At 38.5% G+C, this 20530-nt stretch overlaps 1 pseudogene; it reads right to left on the reverse strand.

Moving 5' to 3' along the window:
- Nucleotides 1-3: 3 nt before the first annotated feature.
- On the reverse strand, nucleotides 4-17639 carry LOC119997247 (annotated as a pseudogene).
- Between the last annotated feature and the right edge of the window lie 2891 nt (nucleotides 17640-20530).

A 20530-nucleotide genomic window follows, 5' to 3' on the forward strand; every position in this document is an offset into this window, starting at 1 on the left:
GAATTAGGTCCACAAAAAAAGCCAAATCTTTCTCAAACTGAATATAGCAAGAGTGCGAGACAACGCATGCCAAAACGACATCACTGAACCACTGAAAAAGTACCCAATATTTCCATCAAATACATCATAATAAGTACAATTTATCATTAGGTTGATCTAAGACTGAACAGAAGAATGTATATGTAATGACCCTTTCGTGCACCAAGCACCATACAAATAGGCAACAACGCGTTTACTTTATTGAGAGTACGGATTAATTTGACAGAGATCCTGGGCAGATGTTGAGGAGGACCCAGTCCATGACAAATCTGACGAACGAAGAATGGGCTGGGTGTCCCCAGATTTGTGTTCTATAATCTGCTCAAACTGGTTTCTTAAGGCCTTAAACCTCAACCCATCGCCATAGATGCTCGGATCCATGATGAGTTCAGGGACAGAGACTTGGCCTTCGAGCATTTTCACCACTACTGACATGGTGGGCCTAAGTGCTGGTGCTGGGTTAGTGCATAACAGCGCAACTTTAATCATTCTCATTGCCTCTTCCTTGTTGAAATCACACCCCAATTTAGGATCCACAAGCTCCATCATATTTCCTCTCTGTTGTAAGACAATTGCCTGAATGAAACAGAGGGAAATGGTAATAAGAACTAAGGAACAAATCAGTATAATCTAAAACTTAGATCAACACAGAGGTTCAATACAGAAGTTCAATTAGAAAATCATCAGTCTCGGTGTCTGGATTAAGACCAATAGAAATACATGATATGTTTGGAAAACATACCACTCAACTAACTCATGTCAAGCCTGAAAAAAATGAAGAAATCACAAAATTTATTTTGTGATAAGTTATTTTGTTCAAAGGAAAGGATATTCCCATGCTTCTATCACTTCATTAGCATCGATTATTGCTTGTTGCTTATGTTATTAGCAATTTATGAAAAATCCAATTTCAACATAGCTAAATTTGAATTTTAATGAAGTATAATCGGGCAGAAATAGGTTGACTACGAAAATTGGAAAAGTACTGCAGCAAGAAAATTGGTGTCTAAACTGTACTATTAATTCCATGCAATCGAAAGATCTGTCTTACCCAATCTACAAGGCATACATAGTTCTCATTTGGACGGTATTTCATGTTGCTCTTTCCGGCCACAATTTCCAAGGCGACAACTCCAAAACTGTAAACATCTGCTTTATAAGTCAAGTAACCCCACAATCCATATTCTGGAGCCATGTATCCTCCGCACAAGGAGATCATTTATGGCTTTTTGCAGCAGCAATAAACTTTTAACATCAAAGAAGACAACAATATCCAGTTCGCATATTTTTCTAATTTATTAAGCTTTCATGCTAATAAAGGCAGAACTAGTTCTCATATTGATTCATGTACCCCAACATTGTTTGGTATAAAGGCTCTATTGATGAGGATGATTAAGGTCTAATAGAAGTAATTTTAGTTTTCCTCCCATTTTTGACTTGGACTGCTAAAATTAAGTGTGAGAAGAAGTAAAAGTATTGTCTTTCATTTGCAACTTGATTGTTGTAGCAGTTATTAATAATGAAGTTTCGCCAATAATTGAAGCCATAATACGAAATATGACATCCACGCCTATAGGTCACTATATGTGAAACTACAATTTACTGCATCAGCGTAATATACTTCCAACATCAATTCAACCACAGAGACACGAGGACCAATGTACTCGCTATTCTTTCCTAATCATGGATTACGCAGCGGAAGCAGAACACATAAAAATATATATAATTGAAAGCACCCAAATACAATCACAAATATAATGCGAAGCAAGAAAGGGATGCTCACATAGTCCCAGCAACCCTGGTGCTGATGTGGGTGTTCTCCTCTTCATCAAGTTTAGCCAAGCCGAAGTCGGATATCTTAGGGTTTAGATCCATATCAAGTAGTATATTGGTAGGTTTAATGTCTCTATGAACAATCTTCAGTGTGGACTCCTCATGCAGAAAAACCAAACCCCTTGCTACCCCAACACAAATCCTTTGCCTTGTAGACCAGTCTAATTTCAACCGGCCTACCTCAGGACCTGTAATCAGTGTCAATAACTCATATAGTCAAACTCAATACATTAGTACTTACTATAAGCTATTTATAGTGTTTTCTTATCTTATTAAATCAATATAATTCCAGAAGATTAAGTCAGCCTAGTGGCTAAGCTCCCCACCCCTAAGACTCGTGACCAAAGAGGTCAAGGGGTCAAACCCCCTGAAGCAGCACAGACTTCTGTTGGACAGATCTGAAGAATCTGGTCCCGCACTGAGAAGGGATTACCTTCAAACTTAATGAAAACAGAAATCACAAATGAAAACTATTATTGCATACCATACGAGCATACAAAGATCTCCTATTTATAGGAGTTCTAAAACACCACAATATTCATATTTTTTCACAGATTTCAGAGGAGCCATTTACTACTTAGATAAATGCCAAATAAAGTTAGTGTCTCCAAAATATCCATTGAAAATAACTAGACCTTCCAGAAAAATCAGCTAGAATATTTCTGATTGATATCTCAAGAAAACTCTAATGTACATATTTAGAAGCAAAAAAAAGGCTTACCATACAGTGCATGTCCAAGACAATTATTTTCCATATATTCGTATACCAAGAATAATTGGTTTCCGTCAATACAACATCCATACAATCTAACCAGATTTGGATGTTGTAAGCCAGAAATCATGCCTATTTCATTTACAAATTCACGATTTCCTTGCTTTGATTTCGATGAAAGCTGTTTGACTGCAATTACCATACCATCTACCAATATACCCTGCAAAGATTATGATACTAAATTTTCAGTTATATAATTCATCATGCATCTCAATCTGCTATTCTCCAGGACGAAAACCGGGAAAATGACGACACAAAAATAATGGAAGAGATTCAGTAGAGAGATATCTTGTATACAGATCCAAAACCACCTTCCCCAATCTTGTTTGCAGGATCAAAGTTATTAGTGGCAGCTTTTATTTGTCTATAGGTGAAAATACCAGTTTGCAAATCTAATCCAATCAGATCTGACAAAAATAAAAATTAAGAAATATTCCATTGCATCTTTAAAAGTTAGCTTTTGAGCGGAGTATTTGAGTGCCTCTTGATATTTTAGATGACTTATTACAGAATAGAGAAACAGACAATCCCAAATGCAACTAAAAAGAACTAGTATTGTCATATCCAAAATAATGATAATAATACAATAACATTAACTGAAACTAATATACAGCGAGTCATAGCCACCTCATAACACAGTTGAGAGTCTTGTATCTTGTCCTAGATTTTCTAGGCATATATATTAAACTTCATGGAAGTTAGAAATCAAATAGAAAATTTATAATTCAGATTGTTGTAGTTGACATTTGCGACGTCCCCTCATGCTAAAGGAACTGTAAGTATGAAGTGTTGAATAGAGTCAAAGATTTACCCAAGATTTACTTTATTGATTGAAGACTTTATTGACAAACTCAATATTGATTGAAGACTTTCCTTAATTGAAGATTCGGCAATCAATATTGATTTGTCTAAGTTCATAATTGATGCCTCAATTGTTGACTAATTGATGCCTCAATTGTTGACTTTGATAGTGACTTTGATAGAGATTGTAATTACGTAGATCATTGATTGTAAACCAATGTAATAGCTATATAGGTGTTTCCCACTTCAATAAAAGATATTGATTGCAAAATTAAGTTGGTATCAGAGGAAGGTTCTCTTAACATACTACCTCTCCATCACCGTAGCTACTAGGGACCGACTGCTCCAACCATCCGACAGAAGCCGATTGCTTCGTCCATAACAGGTGCCGATTGCACGTTTCATACCATGATCAAAACACAATTCTCTGCTAATTTACAAGTTCTTCGATCTGATAATGGTGGTGAATTTGTAAATCAGGAGTTACAAGCTTATTTTCAGACTCATGGAATTTTGCATGAAACCACTTGTCCTTATACACCACAACAGAATGGTGTTGCTGAGCGCCGAAACAGACAAATTTTGGAGATTACACGTGCTGCCCTTATTGGAGCCCACATGGCACCACGTTTTTGGGAAGAAGCTGTTACCACAGCTGTATATCTTTTGAATAGGGTACCCACTCGTGTTCTACAATTTCAGACACCACTTGATAAATTGGCATCATATGTAACACTGCCATCGCACCTCACACTTCCTCCCCGGGTGTTTGGTTGTGTTGTGTTTGTACATTTACAGAAACATCTCCGCACGAAACTTGATCCTTGTGCCCTCAAGTGTGTATTTGTCGGTTATCATCCTTCACAAAAGGGTTACCGTTGTTTTCATCCTCCTACAAGTAAGTTCTATGTTACTATGGATGTCACCTTTTCTGAACATGAAATGTTTTTTTCTTCACCCAATTCCACGCTTCCGGGCCTGAGTGGTGATACTGTTGTTGAAGCTCCAAATTGGATGGAGTTGTTTCCTGATCCACTGTGTGTTGCCGATACTGTTGCTGAAGCTCCCTCCCTCTCATCTTCGCTAGTACCCACTTCCGATACTCCTCGTACAGATCCTCCTGAGGTAAGCATTGAGTCTGATGTTAATACTAACAATATTTGTGATAATACTTGTGTCTCGATTGAAACTGACAGATACGTACTCCCACCAAGAAGTACTCGTGGTGTTCCACCAGATAGATTTTCACCAGAGGTTGTGCGAAAAGTGAAATATCCTATTGCTCAGTATGCATCCACTCACCGACTGTCAAAGGAATGCCGAAGCTTTGTCAGTAATATGACTGTCATAGATATTCCTACTAAAGTGCAAGAGGCGTTGTTGGATCCAAAATGGGCAACTGCAATGACTGAGGAGATGACAGCACTTGAGAAAAATCAAACTTGGGAATTGGTGGAGTTGCCGAAAGGAAAAAAAGCTGTTGGTTGTAGGTGGGTGTACACCGTCAAGTGCAAGCCTGATGGTTCGGTTGATAGGTATAAAGCTAGGCTTGTGGCTAAAGGATTCACCCAGACGTATGGGGTTGATTATCAGGAAACGTTTGCTCCTGTTGCAAAAATTAATACGGTTCGAGTCCTAATATCCCTAGCTGCAAATTTTGATTGGCCTCTACAACAATATGATGTAAAAAATGTTTTTTTACATGGTGAGCTACAAGAAGAAGTTTATATGTCTCTGCCCCCAGGATATGAAGCTCCAAGTGATCAAAGTGTCGTGTGTAAACTGAAGAAAGCCTTATACGGGTTGAAACAATCTCCTCGAGCTTGGTTTGGTCGATTCCGACTTGCTATGAGAAGATTCGGCTATAAGCAAAGTAATGCAGATCACACTTTATTTTTGAAAAGAGTTGGTGATAAATTAACGGCTCTCATTATTTATGTTGACGACATGGTAGTGACAGGCAACGATTCTGAAGAAATGCGTAAACTGAGAGACTATTTGTCAACTGAATTTGATATGAAGGATTTGGGAGGATTAAAATATTTTTTGGGCATTGAAGTTGTTCGTTCTGAGCAAGACATATTTTTATCCCAACGAAAGTATGTGCTTGACTTATTAACAGAAACTGGTATGCTTGGATGTCAGCCAATTGGATCTCCTATGGAACAAAATCATGGATTGGAAGAGTCTTCGAATCAAACTTCAATAGACAAATTACGATATCAAAGGTTAGTTGGGCGTTTAATCTATTTGTCTCATACGAGGCCAGATATTGCATATGCGGTCAGTGTTGTGAGTAGATTTATGCACAATCCTGGTAAACAACATATGGATGCAGTTATTAGAATTCTGAGATATTTAAAATCTGCACCGGGAAAAGGCTTACTTTTTTCTAAGAATGGGCATGCAGACGTATGGGGCTATACCGACTCAGATTGGGCAGGTAAAGGAGACCGAAGAAGATCAACCACTGGGTATTTAACTTTTGTTGGAGGAAATCTGGTTACTTGGAGAAGTAAAAAGCAAAAAGTTGTTTCATTGTCTAGTGCAGAAGCCGAATACAGAGCAATGGTGAAAGGTATTTGTGAGTTGTTATGGCTCAAACGGCTTATGGGGGAGCTGAGTTTGTCAATTAAAAGACCAATGAAATTGTATTGTGATAATCAGTCAGCAATTAAAATTGCTGAGAACCCAGTGCAACATGATCGGACTAAACATGTGGAAATTGATAGGAATTTCGTGTATGAAAAGCTAGAAGAAAAAATAATTGAAGTTCCGTATATGAAGACCGAAGATCAGTTGGCTGATGTGTTAACCAAGGGAGTGTCAAATTCAGTGTTTGCTGATTCACTTGTCAAGCTGGGCATATACGATGTCTACGCACCACCTTGAGGGGGAGTGTTGAATAGAGTCAAAGATTTACCCAAGATTTACTTTATTGATTGAAGACTTTATTGACAAACTCAATATTGATTGAAGACTTTCCTTAATTGAAGATTCGGCAATCAATATTGATTTGTCTAAGTTCATAATTGATGCCTCAATTGTTGACTAATTGATGCCTCAATTGTTGACTTTGATAGTGACTTTGATAGAGATTGTAATTACGTAGATCATTGATTGTAAACCAATGTAATAGCTATATAGGTGTTTCCCACTTCAATAAAAGATATTGATTGCAAAATTAAGTTGAAGGACTAAGGTTCTGTTGATTTGTCTACTGACTCTACTCTTTAAAGATTTCTTCCGTCTCCACGGAAAACAAGATACATCATGCATTTACAATAAGGAAATTCTGCAAAGTAATTCTCAGAAAGGTGGGGAAACCTACCATAGGGCAAATGCACAGTACAGAATAAACAGCAGACTTATACACTTCTTAGGCATCATAGAAGCTCTAAATATTCTGCTGCAAATTGACTTTATTCGACTGCAAGACCTATACTCACTAGTAAGACTTGATAATTTCATTCATTGTTTTCCATAAAATTATATTCATTTTCTTTTTCATATTCTGCACAGGAAAATAATATATTCTAAAATTGACATGTTTTTGATGCATATATGACAATTATATTAGAGTATTGATATTATCTTACATGAATAATTGCAACCTTCTAGTAGAAGCCACCTCTTCATTAGTTCATTTGCAGCAAGATTAACCCATGTATAATCATCCATTACTGCCTCAAATTTTGTAATGACAATCTAATATAGGGCATGATGTCATTTTACAAGTTATATGAGTGACTTAATTACTCAAAATAGTGGAAAGTAGACAATCTAATCACTATATTTAACCAAATAATAAAGACAATTAGTATAACCAAGAATTTCCTAAATAATATAAGATTAAACAGGTAGGTTCCTTCCCCTCATCCCCGAGGTGCTTTCCATGCTTGTACTTCAGATTTTCTTTTTCTCTACTGAGAGGAAAAGAAAAATCATCTCAGTAGACAGAGATGATCATCAAATACAGTAAATGGCGCTCACTAGACAGAGATGGTCATCAAATAGAGTAAATGGTGAAAAAGCATAAACATAGAATTGATACATGCTCCTTGAAATTTTTTCGTAAATCAATCATTGTCATGCCACGGAAATAGAGCTGTTGTAACCTTGGCACAAAAATGACATGTTCTAACAATGGAACTTACTGGATGTTATATATTACCTTGCTCTCTAGATGTACTGCCTCCCAAGCAGCCCTTCCACCACAGAGCGCCCAGCATTATGAGAATAAGAAGCAACACTAAGGCTATGGAACCCGCCAGGAAGAATATCTCACTTTTCCCCTTACTGGGAGGCTTAAACTCTGCATAGTTAAAAAAAAACCAATGAGGAACACATCCAATTTAACTTTGTAGTCATGCAAGTCCATACAGGTGTAGAATGTCAATAGAAAAACCAAAATTTAAAACTAAATTCTCACGACAAGACAGTTTGAGAGGGTTTACAAAATACCTATTAGTCTTCCATAAGCAATTAGCCTGCACCAACCCTATTTAAGTATTACACTTTTTATGTACAATATTCATTGCCATGGATATAAAACAGTATTATATCTTTTTATAACAATAGTCATGGATCCATGCAAACCATATTTCAGTATAGTCTTGTTCCTTGTATAGTTCACTCGAATAAATAGAATTGCTTATAGTGAGTCACATTTCCTTGCTTAGGCTATTGAGTACGGCTAGGCCAATCTTAACTTGTATAATGAACCTGAATCAGTTTGAGAGCAAAGTTGAAGTGATATGTAATTAATTATGCAAGAGGTGGAAAAGGCTGTGCTATGAAGGCCAAGTATTTCAAAGTAAAAGAGAAATTCACGAGCATTTTGGAAACAGACAAGCTGGTTAAAGGTAAACCGAGCTGCCTAAGTCAACCTACCGTTTCAATGTAAGATATCAAAGAATCAACAAGTAACCTGATTCAACAGAGAGCGCTGATATCAAAGGACCATAGGTTCCTATGCTAGGGATCATTGTTGCTCCTTTCCCGGCCCAAAGAAACCGAATCTCTAAAGTTCCATTAGTAACAAAAACTCCTTTAACCACATGAATAACTTCCTTATCCACCCCCTTGGCTTCTTTCTTGATATCGAAATCCTTCGATACAAGTTTTCCCTGCAATATACAGACTCAGTCAATACATCTTCTACAATATGCAGATAACATAATCTGTAACATGGACTAACCTGGATATAAACATCAAATATTCGTCTTCCAAGACTGTAAAATGATCTATTGTCCCTTATTATAATCTCAGCATAGTGAAGTTTCACAGTAAAACTTCCATTTGCCAAGCAACGCATGTAATATGTGAGAGAGAGAGGAGATAAGCGGGCAGTCTGGTATAGTTCAGCATTTTTCATTGTCAGTAGAGATACATTATGTGCTACATATGCAGTCGAGGTCGAGGTGATGTTTGTATCCCAGAAATGTCCTGTGCTACTGGTCACCCAATCCTCTCCCATAGGAATGTAATGTGCTGGACCTCCCATGTATTCATCTCCTTCATAGTTGATATCACCAATGGTAGTTGCCCTTCCCCCACAATTTATGTGAAATGAATACCGAACTACACAGAAACAACTGCCTTTTAATGGTTTAAGATGTGAAACAGGACCAAACACAATCGGATATGTATAATTGAAATTTCTGAAATTGTAAATTGTACAATGTATTGTCAACAAGAACAAGACTTATATGGATTACTACAGTTGCATCCCATTGTTAAACCTAGAAGCATATATTTTCTTGCATTTAATAATGAGTGAACATTATGTGGAAAATAAACATTCATCCACATGGGGCACGGGGGTGGAGAGCAGAAATTTTAGAATGCTTTGTGGCCCGCCCCTTGACACTCTCGATAGCACAATGAAGTCACAGATTCATTTAGAAATTTCTCTGGCATCTTTATGGGCTCTTTCAATTCTTTAAATAAAATAACTAAAGAAAAAGTAAGAGAAAATAAATTTACAATTACCTTTCTGACAGGGACGCTTGTCAAGGCACTCGGCAACACTATATTAGAAGTTGTATAAGAAAAAAGCATCAAGCCATCAGAAAAAAATACAATTGAAAGGAAATTGACTTGTTCTGAAGGATTAACAAGGTAGAAGCTTACAATCCCTTCTGTCCGGAAGTGCTTTTGAACAAATTTCTGTCAAATCAACCACGATATATGACTATAGGAATATTTACGACACTCAAGGAAGTTGAAATTCTAATTCACTATGATATCTGTTCTTACAGGGATTCTCGACACGCAGGCTGTGAGAGCTTTCAGAGAAATTATTATATGAAAGATCTATTTGGCTGCAAAAAACTGTAACTGTCTAAATATTTGTACATATATATTCTTTCATAAGATATTTAAACTGCGGGAAAAATAAATTTTGATACTTCAATCAAAAATTTTAAGTGCGCAACTTTTTCTGGAAGTCGTATTAATTTCTAGAAACAGCTCCGAAGAAATATTTTATGCAATACGACTTACTAACTTCCAGTACAGTACGGTTTTTCTATGCTACTAGCATGCTTGTTTTTAGAAGTAGTTTCTATATCTCTTTCTTCCTCTATCTGAAGCTTAACAATCTATGGCTAAAGAAGTAAATTATGCAGCATGTGTCAAATATATCAATTGGTACATAAGTATGCCTGCACAAAGAATCATTTGTTAGAATGCAAAATTCACTATTCCAGGATCCTTAATAAATGCGAAATCAAATATTGACATTTTCTTCCAAAGGTGGAAAAATTAAGACAACATACCATTTAATGTCTTTGTTCTTGATCCAGTCAGGGATGGATCCAGATAGAAAGTTGCTCGTCAGATATCTAATCAGTAAGCAACAAAATTTCAATGTCCTTATTACCAATAGGAAAGGATATTAAAAAAAAAGGGGGGGGGGGTGGGCATTGTGAGGTTTCTATTTGAGAGGATAAGAAACTATTTGAAGTAAGTTTTGCGACATACAACTTATTTCCTAAATTTCCATTGCCGTATGAAACAGGTGAACATGTAGCCCTGTGGTAGAGTTGCAGGGAAGCAACCTAGAGGTCACAGGTTCAATTCCTGAAAACAGCTTCTCCACATATTATGTGGGAGTATATTATGTGGGAGTAAAGTATGCATACTGCCTCTACCTGTCCCGACTCCATCCACTGCGAGACCTTGTGCAAGAGAGTTTTTTTACCTTTTACCATTGCAACATGAAAGCCATTGGAAAGCTATGGTTAATGGCTCATGTGGTGCTATGGCTTCTAAGAACTTTATTTTTTCGATTGCATCTTCTAAGATATATAACCAAAGGCTTTATTACTTAATAGGTGGTCAAAAGTTAGGTTTCTTATCAACATAAAATGGGTACCTAAGCCTACAAGGTGAACAGATTGTAGATATGGAGATAATATACGAAGGAAAAGTTCCATGCGCATCACAAAATATGCTAGTGGCATGTGTTAAATTGCTCACAGTTTCTCCATCTTTGTGAGACCTTCAAGCTTTGGAATAGGCCCGTCCAACTTGTTGAAACTAAGATCTCTGAGAGAAAAATTGTAGTACAGAGGTAATCATAACAGGATGAACAATAAACTGTGATTATGTAATCCAATTTAGTAAACCGTATGAAGGTTTATGTAAAATTATGAACAAGAGTCATGAAAAATGAATATGCAAGAATAATGCAATGATTATGTTAGAGATGTGTATTTTGTATATTTTTAGTATAGAAGGGTAGTATGGTCTTCTCTTCATTCTCTTGTCTATATACTCATGTATTACTCATTTGTTACACGACATATACAATTTTACCTTTGTAACATGGTATCGAGCTAGGTTTATTTTCTCTCAAATTTTTTTTCGTGCCGCCTCTTTCCTTCCGGCACTCCCCTTCTCCGGCGAGCTCTATCTCTCCTGCTCACTGCTTCTCCGGCGAGCTCTCTCTCTCCTGCTCACTGCTTCTCCGGCGAGCTCTCTCTCTCCTGCTCACTCTGCTCAACTGATTCTCCTGCGATCTCTCTCCTGCACAACTGCCGTGTGTGTCCCAGGCGAAAGGTCCTTCTTATTTTGGGAAAGCAAGTACAACTTCTGCAACTCAAACCGCAGAGAAGAGAACTGGCATGGAACTCCCAAGAGAGGAAATCACACTAGATGGTCACGCGCAACCCAGCCAGATCTGTTTTTGATCTTCTGACATTGCAGTTTGGCCCTCCATATTTCTGAAATTGCAGTTTGGTCCCTCCAGCTTTCTGACATTGCAGTTTGGTCCCTCCAGCTTTCTGACATTGCAGTTTGGCCCTCCATATTTCTGAAATTGCAGTTTGGTCCCTCCAGCTTTCTGACATTGCAGTTTGGTTCCTCTATATTTCTGAAATTTCAGTTTGGTCCCTACAGATTTCTGAAATTGCATTTTGGTCTCTCCCGCTTTCTGAACTTACAGTTTAGTCCCTACAGATTTTTATTTTTTTTTGAAATTGTAGTTTGTATTGATGGCAACTGCCACTCGGTCTTTGTCGACCTTGGCTGTTACTACGGCACTCTCATCATCATCGACGACCGTTGGTTTGACCACCCTTGACCTTCCTCGGGATTTTCTTCCCACTTCGACTGATTTTCGGCTCACTTCAGCCGGTGACTGGCCTACTTGGAGTGCCACGGTTCGTAATGCCTTGTTTGGCCGAGGGCTCTTATCTTATCTCACAGATGGTCCACCTGCTGATGGTTCTGATGATGTTTTAGCTGCTTGGACTCTTCGAACTAACCGGGTCTCCAGTTATCTGATTGAGTCTCTCGACCCGGCTCTCCGTCCTGATCTAGTTACTCAAGCTGCCCATGTTGTTTGGAGATCTCTTACCGCTCGTTTTGTTGAGCGCAGTGGGGCTCGTCAGTATTCACTTCTCACTCAGGCTGCTACTCCTCGGCGATCCTGCACCCTCTAGTTTCTCCGGTGTTCTTGCTGCAGCTCCCTCTGGTGTTTCCACAGCTCCTTCACCTCCATCTGGTCGTCCTACTTGCCCTCATTGCATGCGGCCAGGTCATACTATAGATGACTGTTGGAAGCTCCACCCCGAGCGTCGTGTTGGACCTCGTGGCCGCGGCCGCCGTGCCTCCACTTCCACTGTTGCGGCTGTTACTCATGCACTTCCTGCTCCTGCTCCTGCTCCTGCTCTTGCTTTGCCTCAGATTGATATTCAGCAATTTCAGCAGTTCCAGTAGTATCAGCAGCGTCTTGAGCAGATGACTACTTCTTCTAGCACTGGTAGCACTCCTGCACCCTCTGCTTTCTCAGCCACTGGTATGTCTAGTACTTGGATTGTTGACTCTGGGGCCTCTCATCATATGACCTCTGATGCCTCACTGTTGACTGATTGTAGTCCCGCACCTCCTATTCCCTCTATTTACACTGCTGATGGTTCTCCATTGAGAGTTTCTCAGGCTGGCTCTATTACTACTACCTCAGAGCCCTCAGGCCATCTCTCTCTACCCTCTATTCTTCATGCTCCTCAATTGAGCATGAACCTTATTTCTGTTGGTGGTATATGTGATTTTGGCTATGATGTTTTATTCACACCCTCTTCTTGTCGTGTGCAGGATCCGTCTACCAGCCGGGTGATTGGCAGTGGTCGTAGAGTGGGTGGCCTCTATCATCTCCAGTCCCTCCACATTCCCTCCTCGCGTCCCAGTTTTTGTGGTCTTGCCTCTCCTACTCCTGATATCTGGCATAGACGATTAGGTCATATTTCTGAATCGCGACTGAAGAGTCTCTCCCTGTCTGGAGCTCTCGGTCGTGGTCCTTTTTCTGCTTTGAGTCCTTGTCTTGGTTGTAAGCTTGCTAAAGCTACAGCACTCCCCTTTTCCCCCAGTGTATCCCAAACTTCTAGTGTTTTTGATCTATTACATTCAGATATTTGGGGCCCTGCACCTCTCCCTTCTATTTGTGGTTATCGTTATTATGTTTCCTTTATTGATGACTTTACTCGCTATACTTGGGTCTATCTCTTACAACATCGCTCTGAGATTCTCTCTGTGTATGAGCACTTTACCACTATGATTTTCACTCAGTTCGGTCGTCGCATCAAGATGCTTCGCTCTGATTGTGCTCTTGAGTACTTGTCTTCTAGTATGCGCTCGTTGCTCTCCTCTCACGGTACCATTTTTCAACACTCATGTCCTCACACACATGAGCAGAATGGTGTTGCTGAGAGGAAGCATCGACACATTCTAGAGACTACTCGGGCACTTCTACTTTCGGCTTCTGTGCCTCGTTCTTACTGGGCTGAGGCTGTTCTCACTTCCGTCAATCTTATCAACATTACTCCCTCTTCAGTTCTCCCTGGTCGTATCTCTCCTCATGAGCGGCTCTTCAGCTCCCCACCTGACTACTCTCGTCTTCGCACATTTGGCTGCACTTGTTTTGTCCTATTACCTCCTCTTGAACGTTCCAAATTGTCTCCTGTTTCTGTCAAATGTGTTCTCCTCGGTATCAGTGCTGAACACAAGGGTTATCGTTGCTACGATCCCTTGACTCGGCGCGTCCGTATCTCTCGTCATGTCTCCTTTCTTGAGGATGTTCCTTATTTCTTCTCGACATCTCAGGATCTTACCTTTCTTACGCTTCCGCCTTTACCCACTCCTGAAATTTCTACTCTCTCTCCTCCTGTTTCCTCTACCTCCATTCTAGATATTTCAATCTCTTCCACCCCCTCGGATTCTACTCCTACTGAGCCTAATCCTCCATCTTCCTCGTCCTCTGTTGGCCCTGATCACGTTCCCCCTGTACCTGATCCTCCATCTCAATCTTCATTATCGTCCTCGACTGATATTGTTCCTCCTCCTCCTTCATCTGGTATTACTCCTTATCATCTTCACTACACCCGTGATCTTGACTATGTCCCATCTTCTAGTTTTGATACTACCTCATCCTCCTCGATCACTTGTCCATCCTCTGCTAGTACGGATCCTCCTGCACCTCGCTATCCTCAACGCGAGCGACGTCCTGTGGAGAGGTATGGTTATAGTTCTGTTTCCACTTATGCTCCACAGTTTACTGCTTTTCTTACTGCTCTTCATTCGGAGTCTGAGCCTAGTACATACAGTGAGGCATCTCAGTCCGTTCAGTGGCAGCAGGCTATGGCTGAGGAGTTTGAGGCTTTTAGGGAGACTCGGACTTGGGATGTGGTTCCTCTTCCTGTTGGTGTTAGGCCTATTGGCTGCTAATGGATTTACCGGGTCAAACGTCGACCTGATGGGTCCATTGAGCGCTATAAGGCGCGTCTTGTAGCTAGAGGTTTTTCTCAGGTGCATGGTATTGATTATGATGAGACCTTTGCTCCAGTTGCTCAGATGACTACAGTTCGCACTTTATTGGCAGTTGCGGCAGTTAGTCAATGGCCTCTTCTTCAGATGGATGTGAAGAATGTCTTTCTCAATGGTGATCTTTTAGAAATTGTTTACATGCAACCCCCTCCTGGACTTCGGACTCCTCCTCAGCATGTTTGTCGCCTTCGTCGGGCTATCTATGGTCTCAAACAAGCCCCTCGGGCTTGGTTTGAGCGGTTTCGTCAATTTTACCTTTGTAACAGATTATAAGAACACGATAAGTCAAATAAAGTTCAGATTATAGCAGTCATAAATAAACTAAATTGCTCTATCAACATACTTTAAATGCTTTTTTGACATAATGAGAGCTCACTGGACAATGGTTCTTGAGATTGGGGCTCGGAGGTAAAGGTGTGCAAATTCTCAAGTTTTCTGCTTCACATGACGGAAATCTTTTGCAATTAATGAAATCCCCTGGGTGGGACAGAATCTTCTGTGATTATTGCCAAGTAATCTTTAAACATTCTATTTTAAGTTTAGGGCCTGACCTCCTAGATTACTACCATACTTTGCAGTGACCAAAGCCTCATGCACTGGACTGCATTTTTGTTTATGGAAAAATTTACATATCTGTTCCTACGCAACTAATTTTGAGTGCCCCATGTTAACTTCAACATCATTTATTTTCCCTTATAATGAATTTTTTAGTAATTCATTTTCATTGAATGTATCTAGCATCACTATAATATATGATCTTGTTGTTTTTACTTTCTTTCAATCTTTAGCACTAGTCTCGTTTTTGTTGTATTCTTCAAGAGCACCATCAGATCACAATAACTTTTTTAGAAACCCTAATTCTTTTCCACCATGGACAAATTCTAAGAAGGAAAATTCTTAAAATACGAAAGTGAGAACATCATATGCCACTTCGAGTCTGTTAGCACTAAATATTCTGACTCAAAGAATATGAATAGTCAGCACATGTGTACTTCTAAGTTCATTCGTTACTCTACCATATGCATAGCTGACAATATGTACATAATTCAATTCCAACCACCTATATGGATGCACTTTGCAATGTCTGGAAATTAGGAAATGATGAGGAAAATTGGCGGCAGAGAATTACAATATTTTGAGTACTGGCATTTCCGATATGAAGGTGGGGATCACTCCAGAGATATTACAGTTCCTCAACATCCTGCAACACAAACTAACTTTGCATGACCACAGAAGTGGTGGACTATAGGACTTTAAAATTACCATAACAATGACTTACAAACTAGTCATGTTCTTCATGTTTCCAAGGAGTGGAAACTTTGAACCAGCTCCATGTAAATCACTAATCCTTCTGCACAAGATTGCATTATAGATTTGTTAAAGATGCAAGCCTCGCTTATCAAAAAAAAAAAAAAGATGCAAGCCTCTTCGGCTATGAATTTCTAATAATGAAAAAAATCTCGAAGATGTCATGTTGAGAAGGAAAATTAAATGCTTTGAAGCTACAACTTACAGATCAGTTAAATTAATTAAGGAGGATATGCTTGAAGAAATAGGTCCTTCAAGCCCACTGGATTGGATTTCTCTGACAACAAGAAAAATCCAATTGAACTCAGATTGCATCCAAGTTTTACATTGAGAAATCAAAATGCATAACAAGAAAAGATACTTGCAATTTCCGCAGCTGCTTCCAACTCTGAAAAAAGTCGGGCATTCTTCCAGTGAATTTGTTACTGCTAATCCTCCAGCGTATAACTCAAAACAACATCAAAAATTTAAATGGCAGAAAAATAACCATCAGACTTGGAAAAACAATCTGAAACAACAGTGCATTTTAAAAGAAAACACTAACAGCTCAGTCAGTCTGGAAAGATTTGTGAGAGCAGAGGGCAACTCCCCTGTGAGATAGTTAGCACTAAGAATTCTGCAGTGAAAAACAAGCCCATGTATCCACTTAAAACGCTGTAACCCAATTATGCAAACCTCAGAAAATCTCTCAATTAATGATAAAATATATATCTGAAGCTGGAAAATTGAACTGACAGATGCACCAAGTTAACCAAGTTCCCTAGGATAGGAGGCACATTTCCAGAAAAGAAGTTGTTCTCAATGCTCCTGCAAATATTGTACCCTTTTGTGGTTATAATAGCTTCAAACTTAATGAAACTTCAACAAATTTCAAAAAAATAAAAATAAAGAAAAAACAGATGGAGAGTTAAAAAATCAAAGCATACAAGGATTTAAGTATTGTGATTTTCCCCAAGTAGTCTGGAATTGGTCCTGATAAGACATTTGAAGAAACATACCTGAAGCCAGTTTTTCAATTAGATTAAGTTTTATGAGCTAAACTTCAAACATTAGTAACAGAAGTTGCTTACAGATGTACCAACTTGGTAGAAGCCCATTCAGGCGGTATTGTCTCATTCAGGTAGTTTCGATCGAAATCACTACAACCAGAGAGGGAAAAACAATGTAATTGGAATTAAGAATAGCAGTTTCTGCTAAAAAATGAAAATTGAACGATGTTCTTACACTTTCTTGAGATAAGGTAGCTTAGCCAGAGCTGGGGGAAGCACGCCATCAAGATCCTGACCCTTGAGTAATCTGAATCACAAGTATACAATACTTGATACATTGCGTAATTTTGCGAAGAAAAGTGGTCCAAATTGAAATCACAAGTCCAATAGCGTAAAAATTATGAGCAGAAACAAGTCGTGCTCATGTTAAGTTCGCTCTCGTTCTGGAAAATTTGCACGAGTCGTCGGACGCGAGAACATTAATGGTTAGTTTCTAAAAGATGTTACAGACTCAATCACCAATAAATCCCTTATTACCTTTTCTCCTGACCCATTTTAACCTGATTCGTGACAAAGGTCCCCCAAATGCACACCACCTCCGTCGCACATTTCGTTGTTTTCTTTCTTGCTTCACGTCTGTTCATTTAGAGGTAATTGCATCATTTCTGTCCTATTGATGATATGAATCTATAACATCTTTTAGAAATTTTCCGACTTTGATTTACTCGGTTCACATTCGGGGTTGGTTTTGTGCAGCTTTTGATTTTGTGATTTTGAGGTTGTTGATTTTATTTATGCGTTTGATATTGTTATGTTTTTAACTAAGATTTATTTAGATTGGGATGTACTTAGTAAAATAAGTAAAGGATGGAAATAGTACTCATCAAAATTTATTGAGAGCAAAGGAGTGACTTTGTAAAATGTCATGATTGTTTGTGATTGATCGTTCATTAACTATTAATGATAAAGAATTTTACATATAATGCATGGAAATATCTAGCTTGCGCTATATAAATGACAAAGATATCACCTTAGAGTATTTCGAAATGGTCAAGATATATTGAGTTCTCGAGATGTATCTAACCATGTTCATTCATCTCTACATTGTATTATTGATCATACATTTGGCATGCTGAAAAAAAAAATGATTGATCCTATAGAGGATGCACCTTCTCTTACTCAAGTGAACATTGTAATCCTGCATGGCTCTGGATAATTTTATTTGAATGCCCTTAATTGCATCAGCAGAGTCATATATAGATAGGGGTGGACGCCCCTTTAAAAAAATTTAATACTAAAAAAAATTTAGTAATAAAATGTTTGGCATATATATATATAATGTATACATACATACATAGAAGTTCTCTCATAAGGGTCTAAAGTAAGCATAACTTTTTGAGGGTGTAGATGAGTGAGATAACAAATGTGATATACTTTTTTGATATCACATGTTTCACTGACAAAGGCGATGGGAGAGATTGTTTTTGTGTCTCTACTGAATATTTTAATAAGAAACCGTGGGTAGCAAAGCTACAGTACTCGGCCAAAGTTAGTGGCGAACTGTAGCGCAACTTCATTTTAGCAGAAGTTTATAGGAGCTGCTAGGGTGAACTTTTTCAACTTTTTTTGACTTCCATCTTGCAAAATTGGATGCAATATCAGTAAACAAGAGCTGCCGGATGCTCTTAGGAGACAAATTCCTCCCAAGCCGAGCAAGGTCGACAAACTTTTTGTGAGTTTGTGGTGCAGTTCGTTATTGGGAGCTAATCCTCGGTGGTCTTTTGACAACAAAACATAGGGGGAGAGCGCCATCAAAGTACCAGAAAACATATATATATATAATTAGGAACTTACATGGTTTCGACGTGGCATACACCACCAGGATAGTTGCAATTGCAGATGAGAGTATTGTCGTACAATGGCCGATCATCTGATTTTGGTGTTTTCCAGCAGCTATAGACGTCGTCACTACAAGGATTCACACTGCAATTCCAGTCTTTCTTCCCCAATTGCCTCGCCATTTCCCTAAGAGCTTCCACTGCATTGCATATACTAATTTAATTCTGAATCTTGTGCATTTTATATAATAATATTATTTTACACTTGATATATATATATATACCTTCGTCAACAGGAAGATGCCTTTCTGGTTGTGATTCTACTTTGATTGCTGTCATACACATGAACAATGGCAATAGAACTATGAACAAGATCTTATCATAAGCTCCTGCCATCTTCGTTCGGCCCAGTTATCTCTAGCTCCGATTCGTACTCCAAAGACAGCTTTACTTACATAACAAATTTGCGCAAATTAAATATGCATTACTTTTTAAGGGTGTGGATGAGTGAAATGACATATGAGTTCCACTGCTTTGGGTCTCACATGTTTCAAATCAATGATGAAAACATAGGAACGTATTTAAAGTGCACAAATTAAATACGTATATCAAAAAATAACAAATTATGTATATGTAACCATCATGTTTTTTTGATCTTTTTGAAGGAGACTTCTCTTAGTCTTCCTAGAGGTGGGGCCGTGTGGGGACCACTTTTAAAAGAAAAGTGCTTCACACCCCCAAATTTACGTATCCCCAATCTATGTAGACTAGTCTAAGTGTTTAACACTCAAGTAAAACAAAGACCGGATGTTGACTTTGTGGAAAATCCAAACCCTACTCACATCCAAGATATTGTCTGCTTGTGGAGCCCCCAAAGACAACAAAATTCGAGGATCAGGACGTATCTAACACTCAAGTAAAAACAAGGACTGAAAGTTTATTTCAGTGGAAAATCTCAACCCTACTCACATCCAAGTAGGACCAATCCTAGCCATTTTGATGACCAAAGTGGCACAGTATAGTGGTGCCCTACTGAAAAAAATCGCAAAGTGAGACGATAATGACACAAATTTTATATCAAAAGTGAGACGGTACTCACATAATTTTTAAAAATAATTCTTATACTTGTTAATAAAAAACACAAAATATTAAACATCCCCACTAAATTGAGCTTTTAAAGATAATCTTGTATTTGCTAATAGAAAACAGAGAAATATATAACATTAAACAAGAGAGTGAGAGAAATAAAGTTATGAAAATATAGAATCAATAGATAGGAAAGGGTCTTGGTATTTTGATGATCGATAGTACTACACGTCCATAAACTATGCTTAAAACATCCATAATTAGGTGGCATTTCACCTAAGCAAGTCCAGATGGCAAATTCAAAAAAAAAAAAAAGCAAAACCTAATATTTGTAAAAAAAGATGGGACTCCCAGAGACGAGAGAGGATTTCCGAAATCGTGAACCCTAAGCTCCCAAAATCGGTAGTCGATCGGCGTACATCCTCACAGCTTCGATCACGGTAATATCTGGTTTCAGTGAGAATAAACGACAACCATTTTGAAGACAACCATGGTAATCTCAGAGAAATCTCTCTTTCGAAGAACTCATTTACTGT

The sequence above is a fragment of the Tripterygium wilfordii genome, chromosome 1 (genome assembly GCF_013401445.1).
Source record: "Tripterygium wilfordii isolate XIE 37 chromosome 1, ASM1340144v1, whole genome shotgun sequence".
Lineage (NCBI taxonomy): Eukaryota > Viridiplantae > Streptophyta > Magnoliopsida > Celastrales > Celastraceae > Tripterygium > Tripterygium wilfordii.